This window comes from Stenella coeruleoalba (genome assembly GCF_951394435.1).
Source record: "Stenella coeruleoalba genome assembly, chromosome: X".
Classification (NCBI taxonomy): Eukaryota; Metazoa; Chordata; class Mammalia; order Artiodactyla; family Delphinidae; genus Stenella; species Stenella coeruleoalba.
This window is the reverse complement of record NC_137152.1, coordinates 64,268,433-64,292,077: the sequence shown is the minus strand read 5'-3', so window position 1 is coordinate 64,292,077 and position 23,645 is coordinate 64,268,433. Positions and strand designations below refer to the sequence as shown.

Below are 23,645 nucleotides of genomic sequence, written 5' to 3'. Positions count from 1 at the left end.
CGTTTGATAGAATCCGTCTTTGTTGCCATCTGGTCCTGGGCTTTTGTTTGTTAGACGATTTTTAATGACCATTTGAATTTTAGTGATTGTCATTGGTCTGTTTATATTTTCTATTTTTTCCTGGTTCAGTGTCAGATAGTTGTGCTTTTCTAAGTATTTCTCCATTTCTCCCAGGTTGTCCAGTTTATTGGCAGATAATTGCTTGTAGTAATCTCTCATGATCCTTTGTATTTCTGCAGTGTCAGTTGTTACTTCTCTGTTTTCATTTCTAATTCTATTGATTTGAGACTTTTCCTTTTTTTTTCTTGATGAGTCTGGCTAATGATTTATCAATTTTTTTTATCTTCTTAAAGAACCTACTTTTAGTTTTATTGATCTTTGCTCTTGTTTCCTTCATTTCTTTTTTTATTTATTTCTGATCTGATCTTTATGATTTCTTTCCTTCTGATAACTTTGGATTTTTTTTCTTCTTTCTCTAATTGCTTTAGGTGTAAGTTTATGTTGTTTATTTGAGAAGTTTCTTCTTTCTTGACGTAGGAGTGTATTGCTCTAAATTTCCCTCTTAGAATTGTTTTGCTACATCCCATAAGTTTTGGGTCATTGTGTTTTCATTGTCATTTGTTTCTATGTATTATTTTGATCTGTTCAGTGATGTCTTGATTATTAAGTAGTGTGTTTTTAGCCTTCATGTGTTTGTATTTTTTACAGAATTTTTCCTGTAATTGATATGTAGAGTCAAGGTGTGTGGTTGGAAAAGGTACTTGATATGATTTCAATTTTCTTAAATTTACCAAGACTTGATATGTGACCTAAGTTATTATATATCCTGGAGAATGTTCCATGAGCACTTGATAAGAAAGTGTAATCTGCTGATTTTGGTTAGAATGTCAAATAAATATCAAATCCATCTTTTTTAATGTATCATTTAAAATTTGTGTTTCCTTATTTATTTTCATTTTGGATGTTCTGTCCATTGGTGTTAAATTCCATACTATGATTGTGTCAATTTCCCTTTTTATGGCTGTTAGCATTTGCCTTAAATATTAATGTGCTCCCAGCTTGTGTGCATAAATATTTACAACTGTTATGTCTTCTTCTTGAATTTATCCCTTGATCATTATGTAGTGTCCTTTTTGCCTCTTGTAATATGCTTTATTTTAAAGTCTATTTGTCTGATATGAGAATTGCTACTCCAGCTTTCTTTTGATTTCCATTTGCATGGAATATCTTTTTCCATCCTTTCACTTTCAGGCTGTATGTGTCCCTAGGTCTGAAGTGTGTCTCTTGTAGACAGCATATATACAGGTCTTGTTTTTGTATCCATTCAGCCAGTCTATGTCTTTTGGTTGGAGCATTTAATCATTTACATTTAAGGTTGTTATCAATATGCATGTCCGTATTACCATTTTCTTAATTGTTTGGGGTTTGTTATTGTAAGTATTTTCCTTCTCTTGTGTTTCTTCCTAGAGAAGTTCATTCAGCATTTCTTTTAGATCTGGTTTGGTGGTGCTGAATTCTCTTAGCTTTTGCTTGTCTGTAAAGCTTTTAATTTCTCCATTGAATCTGAATGAGATCCTTGCTGGGTAGAGAAATCTTGGTTGTAGTTTTGTTTCTCTTTCATCATTTTAAATAAGTCCTGACACACCCTTCTGTGTTGCAGAGTTTCTGCTGAAAAGTCAGCTGTTAACTTTATGGGGATTCCATTGTGTCTTAATTGTTGCTTTTCCCTACCTGCTTTTAATATTTTTTCTTTGTATTTAACTTTTGATAGTTTGATTAATTTGTGTCTTTCTGTGTTTCTCCTTAGTGTTTTCCTGTATAGTACTCTCTGCTCTTCCTGGACTTGATTGATTATTTCCTTACCTATATTAGGGAAGTTTTCAACTATAATATCTTCAAATATTTTCTCAGTCCCTTTTTCTTTCTCTTCATCTTCTGGGACCCTTATAATTCGAATGTTGGTATGTTTAATGTTGTCCCAAAGGTATCTGAGACTGTTCTCAATTATTTTCATTTTTTTTCTTTATTCTGCTCTGCAGTAGTTATTTTCACTATTTTATCTTCCAGGTGACTTATCCTTTCTTCTGCCTCAGTTATTCTGCTATTGATTCCTTCTAGAGAGTTTTTAATTTCATTTATTGTGCTGTTCATCATTGTTTGTTTGTTCTTTAATTCTTCTAAATCCTTCTTAAACGTTTCTTATATTTTCTCCATTTTATATCCAAGATTTTGGATCATCTTTACTATCATTACTCTGAATTATTTTTCAGGTAGGCTACCGATATCCTCTTCGTTTGTTTGGTCTGGTGAATCTCTACCTTGCTCTTTCATCTTCTGTGTATTTCTCTGTTTTCTCATTTTGTTTAACGTAATGTGTTTCATGGTCTCCTTTCCACAGGCTGCAGGTTCGTGGTTCCTGTTATTTTTAGTGTCTCCTCCCAGTGGGTAAGGTTGGTTCAGTGGGTTGTGTAGGCTTCCTGGTGGAGGGCACTGGTGCCTGTTTTCTGGTGGATGAGCCTGGATTTTGTCTTTCTGGTGGGCAGTACCATGTCTGGTGGTGTGTTTTAGGGTGTCTTTGAACTTATTATATTTTAGACAGCCTCTCTGCTAGTGGGTGGGGTTGTGTTCCTGTCTTGCTCATTGTTTGGCATAGGGTGTCCAGCACTGTAGCTTGATGGTCGTTTAGTGGAGCTGGATCTTAGCATTGCAGTGGAGATCTCTGGAAGAGCTTTTGCTGTTTGATATTACATTGGGCCAGGAGGTCTCTTGTGGTCCAATGTCCTGAACTCAGCTCTCCAACCTCAGAAGCACAGGCCTGACAACCAGCCAGAGCACCAAGACCCTGTCAGCCATATGGCTCAGAAGAAAAAGGAGGGAAAAAAAGGGAAAATAAAATAAAATAAAGTTAGTAAAATAAAAAAAAAATTAAAAATTATTAAAAATAAAAAGTATTATTAAAAAGAAAGAAAGAAGAGGGCAACCAAACCAAAAACAAATCCACCAATGATAACAAGCCCTAAAAATTATATGAAAAAAATTAAAAACACCAAAAAAGAAAAAAAAAAAAAAGGATAGTCAGAACCCTAGTACAAATGGCAAAAGCAAAGCTATACAGAAAAAAATCACAGATAGAAGCATACATATATACACACACAAAAAGAAAATAATTAATATATATAAATTTATATATATATATATGGATGAGAGCAACCAAATCAATAAACAAATCTACCATAGATAATAAGCTCTAAATACTAAACTAAGATAAACATAAAATCAGAAACAAATTAGATGCAGAAAGCAAACCCCAAGTGTACAGTTGCTCCCAAAGTCCACCACCTCAGTTTTGGTATGATTTGTTGTCTATTCAGGTATTCCACTGATAGAGGGTACTCCTATTGATTGTGGAGTTTTAATCTGCTGCTCCTGAGGCTGCATGGAAAAATTTCCCTTTTTCTTCTTTGTTCTCCCAGCTCCTGGGGTTCGCCCATGCCTCTGCACATAGGTCGCCTGAGAGTACCTCTTTCTCACCCAGACAGGACAGGGTTAATGGATCGGATCGGCTAATTAGGGTGCTTTGGCTCATTCAGGCTGGGGGCAGGGAGGTGTATGGGGTGTGCAGCTAGCCTCCAACGGCAGAGGCTGGCATGAAGTTTCAACTGTTGAGGCATGCCATGTGTTCTCCCTGGGAATTTGTCCCTGGATCACGGGACCCTGGCACTGGTGGACTGCACAGGCTCCTGGGAGGGTAGGTGTGGATAGTGACCTGTGGTTGTATAGAGTCTCCTTGTTGACTGCAGCAGCAACCTTAGTGTCTCATGCCCATCTCTGGTGTCCACGCGGATAGCCACAGCTCGCGCCCATCTCTGGAGCTCATTTAGGCAGTGCTCTGAATCTCCTCTCCTCATCCACCCCAAAACAATGGTCTCTTGCCTCTTCAGCAGGTCCAGACATTTTCCCCATCTCCCTCCAGGATAGCTGTGACATACTAGCCCCCTTCAGGCTGTGTTCACACAGCCAAGCCCAGTCCTCTCCCTGGGATCTGACATCTGAAGGCTAAGCTTCAGCTCCCAGCCCCCACCTGCCTGCCCTGGTGGGTCATCATAAAAGACTCTCAGGCTGGTAAGTGCTGGTTGCAACTGATCCTTTGTGCAGGAACCTCTCCACTTTGCCCTTTGCACCCCTGTTGCTGTGCTCTCCTCCATGGCTCTGAAGCTTCCCCTCTGCCCACCCCTTGTCTCCACAAGTGAAGGGGCTTCCTAGTGTGTGGAAACTTTTCCACATTCACAGCTCCCTGTCAGAGAGGCAGGTCCTGTCCCTATTCTTTTGTCTGTGTTTTTCCTTTTCTCTTTTGCCCTACCTAGGTTCATGGGGAGTTTATTCCCTTTTGGTAAGTCTGAGATCTTCTGTCAGTGTTCAGTAGGTGTTCTGTAGGAGTTGTTCCACATGTAGATGAAGTTTTGATGTATTTGTGGGGAGGAAGGTGATCTCCAATTCTTACTCCTCAACCACCTTGAAGGTGCCCCTCTCACATGTGTCTTTTTGAATTATGGTTTTCTCTGGGTATATGCCCAGTAGTGGGATTGCTGGGTCATATGGTAGCTCTATTTTTAGTTTTTTTAAGGAACCTCCATACTGCTCTCCATAGTGGCTCTATCAATTTACATTCTCACCAACATTTCGAGAGGGTCCCCTTTTATCCACACCCTCTCCAGCATTTATTATTTGTAGATTTTTTGATGGTGGCCACTCTGACCAGTGTGAGTGTGATACCTCATTGTAATTTTGACTTGCATTTCTCTAATAATTAGTGATGTTGAGAATCTTTTCATGTGCCTCTTGGCCATCTGTATGTCTTCTTTGGAGAAGTGACCATTTAGGTCTTCCACTCACTTTTTACTGAGTTGTTTGCATTTTTGATATTGAGCTGCATGAACTGTTTGTGTGTTTTGGAGATTAGTGCCTTGTCCATTGATTTATTGGCAAATATTTTCTCCCATTTTGAGGGTTGTATTTTCATCTTGTTTATGGTTACCTTTGCTGTGCAAAATCTTTTAAGTTTAATTAGGTCCCATTTATTTATTTATTTATTTTTAAATTTTTGTTACTCTAGGAGGTGGATCAAGAAAAGATCTTGCTGTAGTTTATGTCAAAGAGTGTTCTGCCTATGTTTTCCACTAAGAGTTTTATCTTGTCTGTCCTTACATTTAGGTCTTTTATCCATTTTGAATTTATTTTTGTGTATGGTGTCACGGACATTCTAATTTCACTCATTTACATGTAGCTCTCCAGTTTTCCCAACACCACTTATTGAAAAGGCTCTGTATTCTCCATTGTATATTCTTGCTGCCTTTGTCATAGATTAGGTGGCCATAGGTTTGTGGGTTTATCTCTGGGTTTTCTACCCTGTTCCATTGATATATCTTTCTGTTTTTGTGCCCGTACCATTCTCTTTTTCATTCCTGTAGCTTTGTAGTGTAGTCTGAAGTCATGGAGCCTTATTCCTCCAGCTCCATTTTTCTTTCTCAAGATTGCTTTGGTTATTCAGGATATTTTGTGTTTCCATACAAATTAAAACATTTTTTGTTAAAGTTCTGTGAAAAATGCCATTGGATCTTTGATAGGGATTGCCTTGAATCTGTAGATTGCTGTGTGTAATACAGGCATTTTCACAATATCGATTCTTCCAATCCAAGAACATGGTATACCTCTCTACTTGTTTGTGTTGTCTTTGATTTCTTTCATCAATGTCTTATAGTTTAAGGAGTACAAGTTTCTTGCCTCTTTAGGTAGTTTTTTTCCTATGTATTTTATTCTTTTATTTGCAATGGTAAATGGTGTTGTTTTCTTAATTTCTCTTTCCAATCTTTCATTTTTAGTGTATAGAAATGCAAGAGATTTCTGTGTATTAATTTTGTATCCTGCTACATTACCAAATTCATTGATTAGCTCTAAGTGTTTTCTGGTGGCATCTTTAGGATTTTCCCTTATAGTGTCATGTCAACTGCAAAAGGTGACAATATTGCTTCTTCTTTTCCAACTTGGATACCTTTTATTTCTTTTTTTTCCTCTCATTACTGTGACTACGACTTCCAAAACTATATTGAATAATAGTGGTGAGAGAGAGCACACTTGTCTTATTCCTGATCTTAGAGGAAATGTTTTCAATTTTTCACCATTGAGATAATGTTTTCTGTGGGTTTTTCTTACATGGCCTTTTTTTATGTTGAAGCCATACTGTTTTCATGACTGTAGTTTTGTAGTATAGGCTGAAATCAGGCAGCCTGATTCCTCCAGCTCCATTTTTCCTTCTCAATATTGCTTTGGCTATTTGGGGTCTTTTTTGTCTCAATACAGTTTTTAAGATTTTTTCTTCTAGTTTTGTGAAAAATGTCATTGATAATTTGATGGGAATTGCATTGAATTTGTAGATTGCCATGGGTATTATAGTAATTTTGACAATAATGATTCTTCTGATCCAAGAAAGTGGTATATCTTTCCATCTGTTTATGTCATCTTCAGTTTCTTACATCAACATCTTATCGTTTTCAGAGTACTGGTCTTTTGCCTCCTCAGGTAGGTTTATTCCTAGGTATTTTATTCTTTTTGATGTGATGGTAAATGGTATTCTTTCTTTAATGTCTCTTTCTGATATTTTGTTATTAGTGTATAGAAATTTCTCTATATTTATTTTTTTCATGCAACTTTACCGAATTCATTGATGAGCTCTGGTAGTTTTCTGGTAGGTCTTTAGGATTTTTATGTATAGTATCATGTCATCTGAAAAGAGTTACAGTTTTACTTCTTCTTTTCCAATTTAAATTCCTTTTATTTCTTTTTCTTCTCTGAATGCCATAACTAGGACTTCCTAAACTATGTTGAACAAAAGTGGCAATAGTGGATATCCTTGTCTTGTTCCTGATATTAGAGGAAATGCTTTCCATTTGACACTGTTGAGTATGATGTTAGCTGTAGGTTTGTCATATGTGACTTTTATTGTGTTGAGGTATGTTCCCACTATGCCCATTTTCTGGAGAGTTTTTATCATAAATAGGTGTTGAAATTTGTCAAAATCTTTGTCTACATCTATTGAGATGATCATATGATTTTTTATTCTTCAGTTTGTTGATGTGTTGTATCACACTGGTTGATTTGTGGATATTTCAAAAAATCCTTGTATCCCTATGATAAACCCCACTTGATCATGGTGTATAATCCTTTTAATGTATTGTTGAATTTGGTTTGCTAGTATTTTGTTGAGGATTTTTGCATCTATATTCATTAGTGATATTGGTATATAATTTTTGTTTTTGAGATATCTTTTTCTGGTTTTTGTGTCATGGTGATGTTGCCCTCATAGAACGAGTTTGGGATTGTTCCTTCCTTTGCAATTTTTGGAATAGTTTCAAAAGGATATGCATTAACTCTTCTCTAAATGTTTGACAGAAATCGTGTATGAAGCCAACTGGTCCTAGATTTCAGTTTGTTGGGAGTTTTAAAATCACATTTTCAATTTTAGTACTTGTGATTAGTCTGTTCATATTTTCTGTTTCCTATTGCTTCAGTCTTGGGAGAATTGTACTTTTCTAAGAATTTGTCCATTTCTCCTAGGTTTTCCATTTTATTGGTATATAGTTTCTTGCAATATTCTCGTATTATCCTTTATATTTCTGTGGTGTCCATTTTAACGTCTACTTTTTCAGTTCTATTTTTATTGATTTGAGCCCTCAACTTACTGAAGAAACTGTTTTAATCTTCATGGTATATTTTGCCCCTTTGTCATAGATTAATTGACAATAAGTGTGTGGGTTTATTTTGGGCTCTATTTTCTGTTCCGTTGATCTATATGTCTGTTTTTTTGTCAGTACCATGCTGTTCTGATTACTATGCTTTTGTAATTCAGTCTGAACTCAGGGAGTGTGATACCTCTGGCATTGTTTTCCCCCTCAGGATTTCTTTGGCAATGCAGGGTCTTCTTTGTTTCCACATATTTTTAAGAATTATTTATTCTAGCTCTCTGAAAAATGTCATGGGTTCTGACCACAATGGTATGAGACTAGAAGTCAATTATATGAAGAAACAACTGGAAAAGCACAAACACATGGGGAATTAAAAGAAATAGGTCAATGAAAAAAATCAAAGAGAAAATCTGATGTTACATTGAGACAGATGAAACTGGAAATGCAACATTCCAAAATCTATGGGGTGCAGCAAAAGCATTTCTAAGATGGACATTTATAGTGACACAGGCCTACATCTAGAAACAAGAAGAATCTCAAATAAATAACCTAACTTTACATATAAAGGAATTAGAAAAACAAGAATATATGAAGCCCAGAGTCAACAGAAGAATGGAAATAATAAAGATCAGACAATAAACAAATAAAATAGAAACCAAAAATAATTTTAAAAAAGATCAATGAAACCAAGAGCTGATTTTTTTAAAACATGAACTAAATTGATAAAACTTTAGCCAGGATTATTAAGAACAAAAGCCAGAGGACCCAAATAAACAAAATAAGAAATGAAAGGGAGAAATAATAAAAGATTCCACAGAGAAAAAAAATAAGAGAATACTACAAACAGTTATATGTCAATAAACTGGTCAACCTAGAAGTAAAGGACAAATTTCAAAAATCATACAACCTTCCAACACTAAATCAAGAAGAAATATACAATATAAACAGACTGACCACTAGTAGTGAAAATGAAAGTATAATAAAATCACTCCCAGGAAACAAAAGTCCAGGGCAGGATGGCTTCATAGGAGAATTCTACCAAACATATTAAGAAGAATTAATACTTATCCTTCTCAAACTATTCCAAAAATTTGAAGGGGATGAAACACTCCAAAACTGATTTTATGAAGTCAATATTACCCAGATATCAAAACCAGAAAAAAAACTAGAGAAAAAGAAAATTATAGCCCAATATCTCTGATGTATATAGATGCAAAAACCCTTGACAAAACATTAGCAAATGGAATTCAATAATAATTTTTAAAGATAATAAATCATGCTCAAGTGGGATTCATACCAGAGATGCAAATTTGTTTCAGTAGTGAGAAATCAATCAATGTGATACTCCACATTAACAAAAGGAAGAAAAAAAAATACTGATCATCTCAATAGTTGCAAATAATGCATTTGAAAAAAATTCAACATCTGTTGATGATAAAAGCTCTTATCAAGTTTTGTATACAGGGAACATATCTCAACATAATAAAGGCCCTTTGCAACAAACCCACAGGTAATATCATAATTAATGAAGAAAAACTGAAAGCTTTTCCTCTAAAATCAGGAACAAGACAAGGATACCCACTTTTGCCACTTCTACTTAACACAATATTGGAAGTCCTAGCCATAGCAGTAAGAAAAGTAAAGGAAACAAAAGAATCCAAGTTGGAAAAGCAGAAGTAAAATCTCACTATTTTATAGATGGTGTGATACTCTATGTAGAAAACCCTAAAGTCTTTACCTAAAAACTATTAGAACTAATAAATTAATTTTATAATGTTACAGGATACAATATTAATAAACAGAAATCTGTTGCTCTTCTAAAAACTAACAATGAACTATCAGAGAGAGAAATTTAGAAATTACCATTTACAATTGCATCAAAATTAAATAAAATAAAATACCTAGGAATAAACTTAACCATAAGGGTGAAAACCTATACTCTGGAAATTATAAAACATTGATGAAGGAATATGAAAAGGATACAAAGAAATGGAAAGTTATCCTGTGTTCTTGGATTGGAAAAATTAATATTGTTAAAATGTCTATACTATTCAAAGCACTCTACGGACAATTCATTCCCTATCAAAATATCCATGATATTTTTCATATGTCAGTTACTTTGAATTATTTATCAATTAGATTGCAATATTTCATGACTTTGAGTTCAGTTGTGGAGAATTGCTATTTTGTTTTTGTGATACCATATTTCCTTGATTTTTTTTGTTCATTTTGTTTGTAGCTATACATCTCTGTTTTCACTTTGGATGTAGCAGATGCCAGTTTAACTAAATTTTTTGTTCTCTTTGGTTCTTATGATTCACCAGCATGATAATTAGAAATCTTTTTTATTCCAGAATGTGGTGCTGTAGCACAAGTGGGTGGTTTCTCCCTTTCTTATCAACTGTGACACCGTTTCTGAGCATGCTCCTTGTCTATTAGAGCTCACTTTCATGACACACTTGGGAGCATGTACAGGGAATCAGTAGCAGAGTGGAGGGAAGTGTGGGTATAGCACTTGGTGTATTTGGTGCACCCATCGACGTGACAGGGAAATCCTATGCCTGTGGGAGTGTGGGTGAACTTTCTGTAGAGTTCAACCATTTCAAGGCCATTTGAATTTTTAAGCTTCCCTCTTTATCACTTATCTCCTCCCCCAAGTGGCAGAGCTCTCACCTTAATACTCTCGGTGCTGGTGAAGAAAAATCAGTTTCTCTAACTGCCTTCTCCTTGATTAAGGTAGTCAGGCCCTCTCTCCCTGCCCTCCTTTCTCCCTGCGGAAGACTTGTCTCCTCCTGATAAATCAATGCTGATCAGTGCTTCTTGGAGGTGGGGCAGCACCTGGAATGTTTCTCTTATTACCTCTGCTGTGACCAAGCTCACCTCCTCTGTGACCAAACTTGTATCTTTCTTTTTAGTTGTTGTTGTTGTTTTCCTTCCCTTCAGAGGTATTGGACTTCTGCAAGTTCTGTCTCATGGGTGAGTACCTGTCTGATTCAGCACTCACCCAGTTCTTACCTAACAGGGGCAAGAGTGGTCAGGCAGCCTCATTGGTTCCTCTGGTTCCATAGTCCATATGGGGGTTTATGTATCTCGTACTGGCACACTTGTGAGAAAGATTATTCTTGAGTCCCTTAGGGAAAGACGTGATGTCTGGAAACCCCCACAAAATTGCTCTTGTTCATGTCTGGATGTTAAATTAATTGATTAAAAAGGGAGATAAAATGGAGGAATGTCTTATGCCACCGTGTTGCTGATGTCACTCCCCAGTCTCACTACTTTGATGTTTGTTTGTTCTTGCCTATTGTAATTGTTTTCTACATGACACTCTGTCTTCTACTAGCTCTTTCCTCCAGTCCACCCTATATATCAGGTTAATCTTTCTAAAGAACAGCTCTGGTTATTTCTTCACTTACCCAAAGCATTCAAATGTTCATAGTACAGTTTAACACTTCTCAGCCTGGTGCTTGATAATTCCCCTAGTAATTACCCATTCTACCTTTCCTTCTTCTCTCACTATTCTCTTTGCAATATATGTCATATTCCCAAGCAAACTAGATGATTATCTGTTTCTCAATCATGCAGTTTCTCATTACTGTGATTTGCTGATGATCCTTCTTTCTAATTAAGTTGTCTTTTTCCTATATTTATTGTCATCAAGCTTCCCTGTCCTTCAGTATTTAACTCGAATGTCACCCACTAGATACAAAATTCTCTTTAATCTGCTGCCAGAGTTAATCACTTCTATGAATTTCTAATTCATTTTGTTTATACCTCTCACCATTTTCACATTTATTATATCTTTAGTGTAAGTCTTAAAATTCCTATGGTACTGAAAATTCTTTAAGAATGGGAATTATGAAGTTTATATATATCTGTATTCCTCAGTTTCCTGTGTATTAGAAAATCATTACTTTTGGTGCTTATTTAGTTGGTTGAATGAATGCAAGAAAGAAAATACATGCATCTTATTGAGGTGTCAGCCCTAAGCAGATTCACTACAGATGTTTCTGTGTTCATTCATTTGATAAATATTTATTACATACATACTATGTTCCAGACACTGTAATGTCCTATGGGAATTCGTCAATGAACCAGTCCAAAATCCATGTCATCATGGAAAGCAGTTACCACTTAACTTCCCAGGATATTTTACAGTGACTTGTTTGGAAGACAGGAGTTTTGTAGCACAGCCCCTCAAGCTTGCGAAAGCAACTGCAGTATTAAGCTCCTGTCCTGTGATTTGTCATGCCCAATTGCACATTCCCCTCATTCCTGCACTGCAAGTACCCTCCCTGTCTCTGATTCTTGTGTTTGTTTTTGCTCAGACTTAATCTCTCTGGCTGTGTTGACTCAATATTTGACTCTGACCTGCCTCTGAGTCCACTGACACTACTTTCCCCTCACAGACTAACTATTGGCATATTGCTCAAGCACTCCCAGGCATTCATGATCACCTTCACTTCTCCTGTCAGTGTACTAACGGCTTGCTGTAACCTTGTCCTGCTGCTTGGCTCCACATAGGATATATATTGTCTCACCGGTCATTCTGTGTATAAATGCAACAGTAATGCACTTTGTGCCAGTGACAGACAGGCATAAACCAACCACTTCTTTACTGAGGACCCGGTGAGTGCCCAGCATGGTGCTAGGCAATGTGAGGAGAAACAAAGAAGTAACCATCTTCCTCCCCAACATGCACATTTATAAAAATGTATCCTCTAGTTGAGGTACTGGTAAATAATTCGTACAAAGGAAATTAGGGAATGCATTATGACCTCTTTCTCCACTCCTTTTCTGCCTCATTTACCTCTACAGTCTAAGACTAGATTTGTAGCTCTTGGTCTGTAGCTTGAATTAAAAAATAATAGTTGTTGGGCTTCCCTGGTGGCGCAGTGGTTGGGAGTCCACCTGCCGATGTGGGGGACGCGGGTTCGTGCTCCGGTCCGGGAAGATCCCACATGTCTCGGAGCAGCTGGGCCCGTAAGCCATGGCTGCTGGACCTGCACATCCAGAGCCTGTGCTCTGCAACGGGAGAGGCCACAGAAGTGAGAGGCCCACGTACCGCAAAAAATAAAAATAAAGTTGTAGGAGAGTATATCTAGAATTCCATCATACTTATATTTAACTTCTATGAATTCAACTTTAAATGATCATTTAATTTAAATAAAATACTGTTAAATTATACACACATATGTATTTCCTCTTATGTACCATAATTGCTATCTAATACTTTATAAAGTATATGTAGTCACATATATGTTACTCTCCAGGATTGCATACCAAAATAATATTTGTCCCAGTGTTTCTATGGGCAATGTAAAAGAAGCATTAAAAAAAATCAAGAATAATTTTGACCAAATGTTATTTTAAACATTTTTAATGTTTTTTTTTGTGTGTGTGTGTTGGGGGGAGGTGAGAGGGAGGTCCAAGAGGGAGGAGATATATGTATACATTTAATGTTATCTTTAACTTAAGGAATGCGTTTGTAACATAACCCCATATATAAAATGCTACTCTGAGTAAGTAGAGCTAATAGAGATTAGAAAGGGGAGTAAGGCAAGTCACGTTGGAGTAACCAAAGTAAGGAGGGTACATATGCAGCCATTTTATTATTTTTTTCCAATTTTTATGAAAGCATTTCCTAAATCTAAAATGTCCAAATATTCATACAGTTTCCACGGGAAAAATGACTTCAGAAATGAGTTTCTAAAAATAAATCATTTGGTGTTTATAGCAAAGGTATTGAACTGCCACAGGTAAAGAATGAACTGCTTCCTCTTCAGCATATATATGAAAGCTTATAAGTAGTTGATAAGCCATTGGCTATCATGTAAAAGTGACAACATGTGCGTTTAGACTCATATAAAAGATAATGCTGCACCGACGCGGACTTGGGGCCCAGAAGTGGGTTCCCAGTCTCAGGTGGACAACCTATCCGTCCACAGTCACATAGCAGAGCAGCCTGCCCTCTCCTGGCACTCCAAAGTGGGGGGACGGGGGCAGAGTCGGCTACAGCTTCATGCTGAAGAGTGCTAAGATGGCCACTCTGGCTCGGGATCTTTCCAGATGCTTCAGGTGTTGTGAACAGAGATTTCTTTGGATTATGTGTTTCTCAGCTAAACTAAATGCTAACAACGGATAAGTCAAACACATTGGGCAGTTGAGACTTGTTCAAGGCCATTCCATCCTCAACCCTCAGAAATGGCATTGTGTGGACTGCAATACAACTGAGTTGATTTGTGCTTGCGTTATCTATTCTAATATGTATAGAATAGATAACTAACAAGAACCTGCTGAATAAAAAAATAAATAAATAAAATAAAATTTTTAAAAATGCCAGTGATTCCTCCATTAAATGAACACCAATAATAACTCTTCATGTAACAGGATTCAGAAATTTTGGAAATACTTGCTATATGAATTATGTTCTTCAAGTATTGAGTCATTTACTTATTTTTTGACAATATTTTTTCCAACTTGATCTGAACCGATGGCTGGCTGTGACAGCTAGTGATAAAACAAGATCATCTTGAAGGCATCCTCCAGTCACAGATACAGTATACCAAATGAATGAATGCCAAGAAAAAGAAACAGGCTTTGTTTGCTCCAGACATCCAAGTTTATCATCAGGACTAAGTGGTGGAGCATCAAAGAGTAGAAAGATAGAACTTATTCAGCCAAGGAAGCCAAGTTCATAATACACTTCTCTCTGTCATGAATTTCATATTTTGTTCCAAGTTATGTGGTCTGGAAAGTGGGCCTTGGTCACACCATTTGCTATGCTACACTTAATATGGAGATTAATACCTGATTTTCGTGGTTATGCCTAACAAGATGCTCGAGAATTAATTTGTGAGCTTTTGGATAAAATACAGCATGACCTAGAGACAACTGATACCAGGATACCATCTCATATCCCCACTTCTCAATGGAAACTTATCAAACAGTTTATGAATGTTGTGAATAACATTTTTCATAGATAACTTGTTACTCAGGTTACGTGTCTCACATGTGACAACAAATCAAATATCATAGCACTTTTCTGGAAATTGTCACTGGAATTTCCAGAAAGATACCAATGCAATGGTATCTCAGCTGTGTCTGGTTACTAAAATGTTGACCAAATTCACAAAAACTGAAGCTTCAGAAGGAAAAATCTATATATGTGACCAGTGTAATTAAAAGCATAGAAGGTTTTCCTCAAACTAGTTATGCTCACAGAAGCCCCCAAACAGCTTATGATATTCCACCTACCTCAGTTTCTCATATTACATCTCAAAGGATTCAGGTGATCAGGACACAATAATTAAGAGAAGATTGGTGTTCATGTTGGCTTTGAAGAAATCTTAAACATGGAGCCATATTGCTGCAGGGAATCTCTGAAACCTCACAGACCAGAATGTTTTATTCATTACGTACCTGCTGTAGTAATGCACCACGGGAAAGAATTTGGCTCAGGATATTACACTGCCTAGTGTTATAATCCCGAAGGAGGGTTCTGAGTACACTGCAATGATTCCAAGCTAAACATGTGCACTATGGATGAAATATGCAAGGCCCAAGCTTATATATATATATATATATATATATATATATATATATATATATATATATATTTTTTTTTTTTTTTTTTTTTTGCAGTACACGGGCCTCTCACTGTTGTGGCCTCTCCCATTGCGGGGCACAGGCTCCGGACGCGCAGGCTCAGCGGCCATGGCTCACGGGCCAGCTGCTCCGTGGCATGTGGGATCTTCCCGGACCGGGACACGAACCCGTGTCCCCTGAATTGGAAAGCGGACTCTCAACCACTGCGCCACCAGGGAAGCCCTATATTTTGTTTTATACCCAGCGAGTTACTGAGAATGGACATTCTAAACACCTGTCTGGTAGCCAACATCCCAAAGAAATTGATACCTCTTCTAATGAAATCCTTAGCTGATCCAAAGACAGTGGGTCTTTCTTCTTGCGATTTATATGTATGTATGTATATATATGTGTGTGTGTGTGTGTGTGTGTGTGTGTGTTTTAAGAGGGTTGACCTAAAAACTTTGAGCTTCATTGTTTTTATTTTCTTACTAATCAGTGCACACTATGTTTACACATTTTGTATCTAACTACAATAAATCTCTTTTTTACAGAGACAGATTAGCATAATTATATGTATATCAATGGCAGTAGGTAACGAAATATTTTTCAAATACCTGGGAGTTTTTATTTATCTCTTTTTAACATCTTTATTGGAGTATAATTGCTTTACAAAGGTGTGTTACTTTCTGCTTTATAATAAAGTGAATCAGTTATACATATACATAAGTTCTCATATCTCTTAACCTTTGTGCCTCCCTCCCTCTGAACCTCCCTATCCCACTACTCTAGGTGGTCACAAACCACCTAGCTGATCTCCGTGTGCCATGCGGCTACTTCCCACTAGTTATCCATCCTACGTTTGGTAGTGAAAATATGTCCATGCCACTCTCTCACTTTGTCACAGTTTACCCTTCCCCCTCCCCATATCCTCAAGTCCATTCTCTAGTAGGTCTGTGTCTTTATTCCTGTCCTAACCCTAGGCTCTTCATGACATTTTTTTTCTTAGATTCCGTATATATGTGCTAGCAAACGGTATTTGTTATTCTCCTTCTGACTAACTTCACATTGCATGACAGACTCCAGGTCAATCCACCTCACTAAAAATAACTCAATTTCCTTTCTTTTTGGGCTGAGTAATATTCCATTGTATATATGTGCCACATCTTAGTTAACCTTTCATCTGTTGATGGACACTTAGGTGGCTTCCATGTCCTGGGCATTGTAAACAGAGCTGCAATGAACCTTTTGGTACATGACACTTTTTGAACTACGGTTTCCTCAGGGTATATGCTCAGTAGTGGGATTACTGGGTCGTATGGTAGTTCTATTTGTAGTTTTTTTAAGGAACTCCATACTGTTCTTCACAGTGGCTGTATAAATTTACATTCCCACCAACAGTGCAATAGTGTTCCCTTTTCTCCACACTCCCTCCAGAATTAATTGTTTCTAGTTTTTTGGAAGATGGCCATTCTGACCAGTGTGAGATGATATCTCATTGTAGCTTTGATTTGCATTTCTCTAATGATTAATGATGTTGAGCATTCTTTCATGTGTCTGTTGGCAATCTGTATATCTTCTTTGGAGAAATGTCTGTATAGGTCTTCTGCCCATTTTTGGATGGGTTGTTTGTTTTTTTGTTATTGAGTTGCATGGGCTGCTTGTAAATTTTGGAGATTAATCCTTTGTCAGTTGCTTCATTTGCAAATATTTTCTCCCATTCTGAGGGTTGTCTTTTGGTCTTGTTTATGGTTGCCTTTGCAAAAGCTTTGCAGTTTCATTAGGTCCCATTTGTTTATTTTTGTTTTTATTTCCATTTCTCTGGGAGGTGGGTCAAAAAGGATCTTGCTGTGATTTATGTCATAGAGTGTTCTGCCTATGTTTTCCTCTAAGAGTTTGAGAGTTTCTGGCCTTATATTTAGGTCTTTAATCCATTTTGAGCTTATTTTGGTGTATGGTGTTAGGGAGTGATCTAATCTCATACTTTTACATGTACCTGTCCAGTTTTCCCAGCACCACTTATTGAAGAGGTTGTCCTTTCTCCACTGTACATTCCTGCCTCCTTTATCAAAAATAAGGTGACCATATGTGCGTGGGTTTATCTCTGGGCTTTCTATCCTCTTCCATGGATCTATCTTTCTGTTTTTGAGCCAGTACCATAGTGTCTTGATTACTGTAACTTTGTAGTATAGTCTGAAGTCAGGGAACCTGATTCCTCCTGCTCCATTTTTCGTACTCAAGATTGCCTTAGCTATTTGGGGTCTTTTGTGTTCCCATACAAATTGCAGAAATAAAACTTGATACTTGATACAATTTCAATTTTCTTAAAGTTACCAAGGCTTGATTTGTGACCCAGGATATGATCTATCCTGGAAAATGTTCCATGAGCACTTGAGAAAAGTGTGTATTCTATTGTTTTTGGATGGAGTGTCCTATAAATATCAATTAAGTCCATCTTGTTTAGTGTATCATTTAAAGCTTGTGTTTCCTTATATATTTTCATTTTGGATGATCTGTCCATGGGTGAAAGTGGGGTGTTAAAGTCCTCTACTATGAATGTGTTACTGTCGATTTCCCCTTTTATGGCTGTTAGTATTTGCTTTATGTATTGAGGTGCTCCTATGTTGGGTGCATAAATATTTACAATTGTTATATCTTCTTCTTGGATCGATTGCTTGATCATTATGTAGTGACCCTCTTTGTCTCTTAATAGTCTTTATTTTAAAATCTATTTTGTCTGATATGAGAATTGCTACTCCAGCTTTCTTTTGGTTTCCATTTGTGTGGAATATCTTTTTCCATCCCCTTACTTTCAGTCTGTATGTGTCTCTAGGTCTGAAGTGGGTCTCTTGTAGACAGCACATATATGGGTCTTGTTTTTGTACCCATTCAGCCAATCTGTGTCTTTTGGTGGGAGCATTTAGTCCGTTTACATTTAAGGTAATTATCAATATATATGTTCCTTTCTCCATTGTCTAAATTGTTTTGGGTTCGTTATTATAGGTCTTTTCTTTCTCTTGTGTTTCTTGCCTAGAGAATTTCCTTTAGCATTTGTTGTTAAGCTGGTTTGGTGGTGCTAAACTCTCTCAGCTTTTGCTTGTCTGTAAAGGTTTTAATTTCTCCATCATATCTGAATGAGATCCTTGCTGGTTAGAATAATCTTGTTTGTAGGTTTTTCTCCTTCATCACTTTAAATATGTCCTGCCAGTCCCTTCTGGCCTGCAGAGTTTCTGCTGAACGATCAACTGTTAACCATATGGGGATTCCCTTGTTTTTTTATTTGTTGTTTTTCCCTTGCTGCTTTTAATTTGTTTTCATTGCATTTAATTTTGGACAGTTTGATTAATATGTGTCTTGGTGAGTTTTTCTTGGATATATCCTGTATGGGACTCTCTGTGCTTCCTGGACTTGATTAACTATTTCCTTTCCCATATTAGGGAAATTTTCAACTAGAATCTCTTCAAATATTTTCTCAGTCCCTTTCTTTTTCTCTTCTTCTTCTGGAACCCCTATAATTTGAATGTTGGTGTGTTTAATGTTGTCCCAGAGGTCTCTGAGACTGTCCTCAGTTCTTTTCATTCATTTTTCTTTATTCTTCTCTGCAGTAGTTATTTCCACTACTTTATCTTCCAGGTCACTTATCCATTCTTCTGCCTGAATTATTCTGCTATTGATCCCTTCTAGAGTATTTTTAATTTCATTTATTGTGTTCTTCATCATTGCTTGTTTCATCTTTAGTTCTTCTAGGTCCTTGTGAAATGTTTCTTGCATTTTCTCTATTCTATTTCCAAGATTTTGTATCATTTTTACTATCATTATTCTGAATTCTTTTTCAGGTAGACTACCTATTTCCTCTTCATTTGTTAGGTCTGCTCGGTTTTTATCTTGCTCCTTCATCTGCTGTGTGTTTTTCTGTCTTCTCATTTTGCTTATCTTACTGTGTTTGGGGTCTCCTTTTGGCAGGCTCCTGGTTCATAGTTCCCGTTGTTTTTCGTGTCTGTCCCCAGTGGCTAAAGTTGTTTCAGTGGGTTGTGTAGCCTTCCTGATGGAGGGGACTAGTGCCTGTGTTCTGGTGGATGAGGCTGGATCTTGCCTTTCTGGTGGGCAGGTGTACGTCTGGTGGTGTGTTTTGGGGTATCTGTGGACTTACTATGATTTTATGCAGACTCTATACTAATGGGTGTGGTTGTGTTCCTATCTTGCTAGTTGGTTGGCATAGGGTGTCCAGCACTGTAGCTTCTTGGTCTTTGAGTGAAGCTGGGTGTAGATGTTGAGATGGAGATCTCTGGGAGATTTTTGCTGCCTAATATTACGTGGAGCTGGGAGTGCTCTTGAGGACCAGTGTCCTGAAGTTGGCTCTCCCACCTCAGAGGCAAAGCACTGACTCCTGGCTCTAGCACCAAGAGCCTTTCATCCACAGCTCAGAATAAAAGGTAGAAAATGTGGAAAGAAAGAAAGAAGATAAAGGAAAATAAAATAAAGTCAGGTAAAATAAATTGAAGTTATTAAAATAAAAAAAATAATTATTAAGAAAAAAAATTTTTTAAAGAAAAAAACAAAAATAAAACGGATGGATTGAACCCTAGGGCAAATGGTGAAAGCAAAGCTATACAGACAAAATCTCACACAGAAGCATACACATACACACTCACAAATAGCAGATAAGGGGAAAAAAATTATAAATCATTCTCTCAAAGTCCACCTCCTCAATTTTTTGATGATTTGTTGTCTATTCAGGTATTCCACAGATGCAGGGTACAACAAGTTGCTTGTGGAGATTTAATCTGCTGTTCCTGAGGCTGCCGTGAGAGATTTCCCTTTCTCTTCTTTTTTTTGCACAGCTCCCGGGGTTCAGCTTTGTATATGGCACCGCCTCTGCATGTAGGTCACTGAACGGCATCTGTTCTTTGCTCAGAGAAGACGGGGTTAAAGGAGCCACTGATTCGGGGGTTCTGGCTCACTCAGTCCGGTGGAGGGAGGGGTACAGATGTGGGGTGAGTCTGCGGCGGCAGAGGCCGGTGTGACATTGCACCAGCCTGAGGCTTGGTGTGTGTTCTCCCGGGGAACTTGTCTCTGGATCCCGGGACCCTTGCAGTGGCGGACTGAAGAAGCTGCCATGAGGGGAGGTGGGGATAGTGACTTGTGCTTGCACACAGGCTTCTTGGTGGTGGCGGCAGCAGCCTTAGCGTCTCATGCCCGTCTCTGGGTTCCACACTGTTAGCTGCGGCTCCTGCCCTTCTCTGGAGCTCGTTTAAGCAGCTCGCTTAATCCCCTCTCCTGGCGCACCAGGAAACAAAGAGGGAAGAAAAAGTCTCTTGCCTCTTTGACAGCTCCAGACTTCTTCTGTACTCCCTCCCTTCTAGCAGTGGTGCACTAAACCCTTCAGGTTTTGTTCTCGCCGCCAGTCCTCTCCCTGCAATCAGACCAAAGTCTGAGCCTCAGCTCCTAGCCCCATGTGCCCCGGCGGGTGAGCAGACAAACCTCTTGGGCTGGTGAGTACCAGTCGGCACCCATCCTCTGTGCGGGAATCTCTCTGCTTTGCCCTCTGCATCCCTTTTGCTGCGCTCTCCTCCATGGCTCTGAAGCTTTCCCCCTCCAACCTCCACAGTCTCCACCTGCAAAGGGGATTCCTAGTGTGTTGAAACCTTCCCGCCTTCAAAGCTCCCTCCCACTGGTGCATGTCCTGCCCCTATTCTTTTGTCTCTGTTTATTCTTTTTTCTTTTGCCCTATCCAGTTATGTGGGGAGTTTCTTGCCTTTTGGGAGGTCTGAGGACTTCTGCCAGCATTCAGTAGGTGTTCTGTAGGAATTTTTCCACGTGTAGATATATTTCTGGTGTATCTGTGGGGAGGAAGGTGATCTCCACATCCTACTCCTCTGCCATCTTCTTTTGAAACCTCTACCTGGGAGTTTTAAACTTTTAGTTCTTACCTCAGACTGGTGTTGCCTCTTTTATATGTTGATGTCTTAATTGGCTCACATCATGAATTTGTGCAGTCTTCTACTGAAGAATTTTAGGTGGCATCATTTTATATGTTTCTTATTTATCTTTTGTTGCTATTTTCTATACAAATTCTTAGACAGAATATTAGACTTTCTTCACTAATAGTCTTACCAAAAACAAGGCATTTCTTTCAGATTTGTATATTGGAAGTTATGTTTGCCCCCTGAAGGGAGTTAAACTACTACAAAGTAAAATGTCAAGGTATCATCTAATTACTCATTGATCACACTTACTAATATTCCTGAGACTTTGTGTGTTACAGGGCTCAGAATAGACATTACTTTGGTTAATGGAACTTCCTTTTCCAAAAATGTATTAAGTTTTTATAATTGTTCTTTATTTGGTCTAGTCAAACTGCATACAAATAAAGATGACAGCTTTATAAGTATTAGGTTGAAAAAGACGTATATTAGGAAATTTTCCTTAAATTTTAGAGAACAAGTCATTTGGGGAAGCTGATCTTGAAGTGCAATGAGAATTTATCACTGAACAAGGAAATCATTCATACCGAAAATACAATTTGTGTATTAAATGGCTAAGGTTTAAAATAATTCATCTATTAAATACCTATACAAGTTGTTACTTCAACTGTTAACAAAATTATACCTCATTAAAGATTCATGTGGTCAAGATAAAAAGAAAACAACTATATTAGTTATCCAAAACTATTTACATAGGTATTATACTCTTTGAGCACTGATTCTCTTTAGCTCTGGTACCAGCCTGGGTTAATAAACTAAAAATGTGTACCGGGGGTTGTAAGAAATATTGATTTTTCAAGTTTTCTTATTAGTAAAGTGATAGATGACACAACTTTTAATTATATTCTTTATGTCACATCAACTCCCAGAACATATATTTTATCTTCCTGCCATTCATTTTTTATGGACATGTATTTTATCTTCCTGTATTCATTTTTTAAAATTTTGACAAAATATTTCAATTATAGCAAATATGTAACTGACAAGAAGTCCTTTCCTATCTAATTGGTTTACCTGTCTGTATGACTCATTTGCATCTATATGTACACAGCTGCAAAGTGAAGTGAATTCAGTTTCATTTGATCAATGTAAACAAAGTGTGTCATTTGGGGAAAAGATCATGTAAACAAGCAAACCAAATCATTCTGTGAGGGGTCGCAGTCATTATTCATGGTGGGATGTATGGAGCTCACATATATAGTAAGATCAGTTGAAATGACATGGCAAATACCTGTGGGCATATTTTCACAAGAATTTCTCCATCATTCAGTTTCATACTACACACTGGAGAAAAGGAAACTACTCACTGTTGATGTCAGAAAAATTAAAGTTTACAAATATTCTTATTTTTTTCTACTGTGTGTTTTTGCTTTGTGGTTACCATAAGACTTACATAAAACTTCTTACTGGTATAATATTCAATTTTTAGATGATAACAAAATAACTTCAATCACATTAAAAAAGTATATCCTTTTACTCCTCCCTCATATATTTTATGTTTTTGCTGCCACAATTAACCTGTCATTATATTTTATACCCATTAACAAATTATTGTAGCTATAGTTATTTGTAATTCTTATGTCCTTTAATCTTTATATTAGAGTGAAAAAGATGAACACACCACAATATCACAGTATTAAAGTATTCTGAATTTGACTTTATAACTTAAAACTTACCTGTGTGTTTGATATCATATGTTTTCATGTAACTAATTAGCACCATTTCATTTCAGCTTAAAAAACTCCTTTTAGCATTTCTTAAGAGACAGGTCTAGTAGTGATGAACTCCTTCAGCTTTGGTTTGTCTGGGAAAGTCTTTATCTCTCCCTCATTACTGAAGGACAATTTTGCCAGATAAAGTATTCTTGGTTGGCAAGTTTTTTTTTTTTTTTTTTTGCTTTCTTTTATCACTTTGAATATATCATTTTACTCTCTCCTGACCTTCAAAGTTTCTGCTAAGAAATCCACTAATAGACTTATGAGGGTTCTCTTCTATATGAAGACCCTTGTTTTTTTCTCTTTTTTAACTCACACAGTTTTATTTTAATATGTGTTTTATAATACATTTTTGTTGTTCTTTAAGCATTTTAATGAGGTTTTCAAACCATTCTTTTTATTTTGAAATAAATGCACAGAGAAAAATATGACAGTAATGTACCCACAATTTAGGAATTAATATTTTGCCATATTTCCTTTATTTTTTTCATGTTCCTATATTGTTTTCTTTATTTTTTTAAATAAAAGGTTACAGATACTGTTGCAGTCCCCTTTGCATCCTGTACTTTTAAGAAGCATATGTATTTCTCACATACAAATTGGTGTCTTTCCCTGCACTCCCA

The 23,645-nt window shown here is 37.0% G+C and overlaps 1 pseudogene across 1 annotated transcript; it reads left to right on the top strand.

Annotated features, from left to right (window-relative positions):
- Nucleotides 1-14,107: 14,107 nt before the first annotated feature.
- LOC307180603 (ubiquitin carboxyl-terminal hydrolase 44-like) lies at nucleotides 14,108-15,304 on the top strand (annotated as a pseudogene). Its single transcript has one exon. The product of its transcript is annotated as a ubiquitin carboxyl-terminal hydrolase 44-like (transcript).
- The last annotated feature ends 8,341 nt before the right edge of the window (nucleotides 15,305-23,645 follow it).